Here is a 6,000-nt window from a genome sequence, read left to right as displayed (position 1 = left end):
ATCCCCCTATTTGTGTGATGAATGAATAAAGAATGCATGAATGTGAAGCAACAATGACTTTATTGCCTCTGCAAGCGGTGATCGAAGGGAGGAGGAGAGGGTGGTTAGCTTACAGGGAAGTAGAGTGAACCAAGGGGAGGGGGGTTTCATCAAGGAGAAACAAACAGAACTTTCACACCGTAGCCTGGCCAGTCATGAAACTGATTTTCAAAGCTTCTCTGATGCGTACCGCGCCCTCCTGTGCTCTTCTAACCACCCTGGTGTCTGGCTGCGCATAACCAGCAGCCAGACGATTTGCCTCAACCTCCCACCCCGCCATAAACATCTCCCCTTTACTCTCACAGATATTGTGGAGCACACAGCAAGCAGTAATAACAGTGGGAATATTGGTTTCGCTGAGGTCTAAGCGAGTCAGTAAACTGCGCCAGCGCGCCTTTAAACGTCCAAATGCACATTCTACCACCATTCTGCACTTGCTCAGCCTGTAGTTGAACAGCTCCTGACTACTGTCCAGGCTGCCTGTGTATGGCTTCATGAGCCATGGCATTAAGGGGTAGGCTGGGTCCCCAAGGATACATATAGGCATTTCAACATCCCCAACAGTTATTTTCTGGTCTGGGAATAAAGTCCCTTCCTGCAGCTTTTGAAACAGACCAGAGTTCCTGAAGATGCGAGCGTCATGTACCTTTCCCAGCCACCCCACGTTGATGTTGGTGAAACGTCCCTTGTGACCACCAGAGCTTGCAGCACTATTGAAAAGTACCCCTTGCGGTTTATGTACTCAGCGGCTTGGTGCTCCGGTGCCAAGATAGGGATATGGGTTCCGTCTATGGCCCCACCACAGTTAGGGAATCCCATTGCAGCAAAGCCATCCACTATGACCTGCACATTTCCCAGGGTCACTACCCTTGATATCAGCAGATCTTTGATTGCGTGGGCTACTTGCATCACAGCAGCCCCCACAGTAGATTTGCCCACTCCAAATTGATTCCCAACTGACCGGTAGCTGTCTGGCGTTGCAAGCTTCCACAGGGCTATCGCCACTCGCTTCTCAACTGTGAGGGCTGCTCTCATCTTGGTATTCATGCGCCTCAGGGCAGGGGAAAGCAAGTCACAAAGTTCCATGAAAGTGCCCTTACGCATGCGAAAGTTTCGCAGCCACTGGGAATCGTCCCAGACCTGCAACACTATGCGGTCCTACCAGTCTGTGCTTGTTTCCCGAGCCCAGAATCAGCGTTCCACAGCATGAACCTGCCCCATTAGCACCATGATGCATGCATTGGCAGGGCCCATGCTTTCAGAGAGATCTATGTCCATGTCCTGATCACTCACGTGACCGCGCTGACGTCGCCTCCTCGCCCAGTATCACTTTGCCAGGTTCTGGTGCAGCATATACTGCTGGATAATGCGTGTGGTGTTTAATGTGCTCCTAATTGCCAAAGTGAGCTGAGCGGCCTCCATGCTTGCCTTGGTATGGCGTCCGCACAGAAAAAAGGTGCGGAACAATTGTCTGCCGTTGCTGTGACGGAGGGAGGGGCAATTGACGACATGGCTTACAGGGTTGGCTTCAGGGAGCTAAAATCAACAAAGGGGGTGGCTTTACATCAAGGAGTATTTCAGGCAGGACTTCACGGAGGGTTCCAATAAGAAATGGTGCACCTAAGTTATTGTTCTTATTGGAACAAGGAGGTTAGTCTGGCCTCTGATTGATACATGGCTAGATTTACCTCGCTGCACCTTCCCTGTGAGTGACTGCAGTGTGACCTAGAGGAATGAGTCCCCTAGACGGGGGAGGAGGCAAATGAGTACAAAACAAATCTGGTCTATTTCTTGTTTTGATCCACTCCATCTATCTTTTACATCTTTGGCTGGCAGCAGACGGTGCAGAAGGACTGCATGCCATCCACATCTCATGGCTGCTTGGCAGAAGATGGTACAATACGACTGCTAGCCATCCTCATCTCTTGCCTGCTGGGCAGAAGATGGTACAATAGGACTGCTAGCAATCTGTATCGCCTGCCTGCTCACCATAAGACGGTTCAATAGGACTGACTGCAGGACTAAAGAGAATGACCTGGTCAAGTCACTCCAAATTTAGTCCCTGCGCCCATGTCTGCCCAGGTGCTCCCAGCCGACGTGGCCAGGAGCACCTCAGACACGACGATGACAGCTACCAGTCATATTGCACCATCTGCTGCCAGAAGGCAATGGGTTGCTGCTACTGTGTAGCAATGCCGTACCGCGTCTGCCAGCACCCAGGAGACATACGGTGACGGTTACCTGAGTGGGCTCCATGCTTGCCGTGGTATGGCGTCTGCACAGGTAACTCAGGAAAAAAGGCGCGAAACGATTGTCTGCCCTTGCTTTCACGGAGGGAGGGAGGGAGGGAACGGGGGCCTGACGATATGTACCCAGAACCACCCGCGACAATGTTTTATCCCCATCAGGCATTGGGATCTCAACCCAGAATTCCAATGGGCAGCGGAGACTGCGGGAACTGTGGGATAGCTACCCACAGTGCAACGCTCCGGAAGTCGACTCTAGCCTCGGTACTGTGGAAGCACTCCGCCGAGTTAATGCACTTAATGCACTTAGAGCATTTTCTGTGGGGACACACACACTCGAATATATAAAACTGATTTCTAAAAAACCGACTTCTATAAATTCGACCCTATTCCGTAGTGTAGACATACCCTTATATTAAAGCACTGTCCCTTAAACTTATATTTACCAATTTAATCATTATTTCTTTCCTTTTCTTTCCAATAATCTGTTTTGTTTAATTAAATTTATAGACTCAGAAGAATTCTCGAGTTTGTGTTTTAGCAAAAACAACCCAAATTTTGAACAAATTAATGGAGATTCGAGCATGGGTAATTGGTCAATTACAATTTAATTAATGATACATTTTTATATCACATTGACCCATTCATTCTCATAGAAAATTACGAGAAGGACCACAAAAATTTAAAAAAAAATGTAAAAGTTGAAAAAGTAGAGTTTAAAGCCTCATTTGTTTGAAAATTAGTATGAAATGTTTCTTTAAATCAGTGTGCCTGTCTGTCAGGTATGGATACCCCTCTCAGACCAATGCTTTTGTTGTAATCTCCTGGACTGCAGTATTACTTTGTTCTAAATAGGGCATCTATTGTTGAAATGAGTTCCCCAGTTTAGCCCTGAAATTCCTCTCAGTGTCTCCTATGGGAGAACACACATTTGTTCCTCATCTTACTCAGGGCAGAAGTGATTTCAGATGTGCTGATTATGTCAAAATGCAGGTGTGTGATATACAGAAGTGAAGGTTTTCTGGTGGTACTCTACTACTATTAATTAATAATAATGCTTTGCATTTATAAAGTACCTTCCATCCAAGGATCTAAAAGCATTTTATGAATTCATAAGTTTCCCAAACTACACCTCTGTTGTGTACTTGAGCATTATCATCCTCATTTTACAGCAAGAAAAACTGAGGCACACAGCTGGTTAGTAATTTGCTCAAAGTCATACTGCAAGCCATTGACAGAACTAGGAATAGAACCAAGGATTCCTAACTCCCAGTTACTTGTTTTAACCACTGAACATATTCTGCTCTTTCGAATATGTAAAGAGTAGCAGGTTCCTACCAAAAGCAAATAAAGCACACAAATTAAACAACAAAAAAGAATATTATAAATGCCTTTCACAATAGTGTATCTGAAATTATAGTGAATCCATCAAGTTTAGATAAAATTAATGTTGCTTACTACCAACAACTTGAAGCACAACTTTACTTAGTAACATTGTTTCAGTTATTTCATATATTTTAATGATGGTAATTTCTCACTATCAAGTTTTAGTTGCAATCTGTCCTATAAAAATTACAAAAGTTAATTGGACATCATTTCTTACAGCAGTAGACTACTCCTCTGATTAATAAATGTAATATAAGCATCAAAAAGGGAGAAGGATATCAACTGAACAGAAAACTACTCCCTGTGTGGCCTTGGACAAGTCATCTACCAGCTCTAGGCCTCAGTTCCCTGATTATAAAATGAAGATAATTCCTCACAGAGGTGTAGTTAATTAGTTGTCAATCTACCATAAAGTACTTTGAACATGGAAACCACTGCAAAAATTGTGGAGACCACTAACATGGATTTAGTCTAATTGTGCAAGGAGCTCGCATTCCATGGTGATGAACACAATATAAACATCTAGATCAGGGCTTCTCAAACTTCATTACATCGAGACTTCCTTCTGACAACAAAAATTGCTACATGACCCCAGGTGGGGGGACCGAAGCCTGAGCCCACCTGAGCCCTGCCATCCTGGGCAGGGGGGCCAGAGCCAAAGCCAGAGCCACACCACTCTGGGTAGGAAAGACAAAGCCAAATCCCAAGGGCTTCAGCCCCAGGCAGGGAGCCTGTACCCTGAGCGCGCCCCCCACCAGCACCACTACACACAGTCAGTGCTGAAGCCCTTGGGCTTTGGCCCCAGACAGTGCGGCTCGGACTTCAGCCCTGGCCCCAGGAAGGCTAATGCCAGCCCTTGGCAACCCCATTAAAACAGTGTCATGACCCACTTTGGTGTCCCAACCCACAGTTTGACAACTGTTGATCTAGATAGATGGCTATGTTAGATTGGATAAAGTGTTAACTACTACTATGTTTTCACAAGAGAATTGTACAACTCCATTTTTAAATGGCTGTTAACGGAAAGAAAAAGATCTAATAATAGGGGCCAGATTCTCACTGACCCTGAGGTCCCTTCACACTATCACAGTGATGTAAAGAAACTTAACTGTAAATAAGAATCTGGCCCTAAAACTGGTATGCTTTTTTAATGTGCAAAAAACAGTATAAACTCTTTAAACTAGTATCAAATTCACACATATTTTGCTGTGAGAAAAACAGTGTTTTTATTTTATCATGACATTTCATGTATGCTTCTACAAATAAAGAACACTTATTTTATCCTGCTGCTTTGGTTTTGTGTTTTTGCTTAATATGTGGTGCACAATATTAGTTTAAACAAACCTTGGGAGGGTCTAAGTTTCAGTTTTATTCGGCACTAACCAAAACGTGCTAATCTGTCCATATTGGGGCTGTTGATTAATTGCAGTTAACTCACGCAATTAACTCAAAAAATAATCGTGCTGTTAAACAATAGAATATAAACTGAAATTTATTAAATATTTTTTATATTTTTCTACATTTTCAAATATATCTATTTCACTTATAACACAGAATACAAAGTGTACAGTGCTCACTTTATATTTTTATTACAAATATTTGCACTGTAAAAATGATAAACAAAAGAAATAGTATTTTTCAGTTCACCTCCTACAAGTACTGTAGTGCAATCTCTTTATCATGAAAGTGCAATTTACAAATGTATTTTTGTTACACTCAAAAACAAAACAATGTAAAACTTTAGCGCCTACAAGTCCACTCAGTCCTACTTCTTGTTCAGCCAATTTCTCAGACAAACAAGTTTGTTTACATTTGCAGAAGATAATGCTGCCTGCTTCTTGTTTACAGTGTCACCTGAAAGTGAGAACAGGCGTTTGCATGGCACTGTTGTAGTCGGCGTCACAAGATATTTGTGCCAGATGCTCTAAAGATTCATATGCCTCTTCATGCTTTGGCCATCGTTCCAGAGGGCATGCTTCCATGCTGATGACACTTGTTAAAAAAAATAATGTGTTAATTAAATTTGTGACTGAACTCCTTGGGGGATAATTGTATGTCTCCTGCTCTGTTTTACACACGTTCTGCCATATATTTCATGTTATAGCTGTCTCAGAAGATGACCCAGCACATGTTGTTCATTTTAAGAACACTTTCACTGCAAATTTGACAAAATGCAAAGAAGATACCAATGTGAAATTTCTAAAGATAGCTACAGCACTCAACCCAAAGTTTAAGAATCTGAAATACCTTCCAAAATCGGAGAGGGATGAGGTGTGCAGCATGCTTTCAGAAGTCTTAAAAGAACAACACTTTTATGCAGAAACTACAG

This window comes from Lepidochelys olivacea (assembly GCF_965140295.1).
Source record: "Lepidochelys olivacea isolate rLepOli2 genome assembly, chromosome: 2".
Taxonomy (NCBI): Eukaryota; Metazoa; Chordata; order Testudines; family Cheloniidae; genus Lepidochelys; species Lepidochelys olivacea.
Note: the sequence above shows the minus strand (reverse complement) of the source record.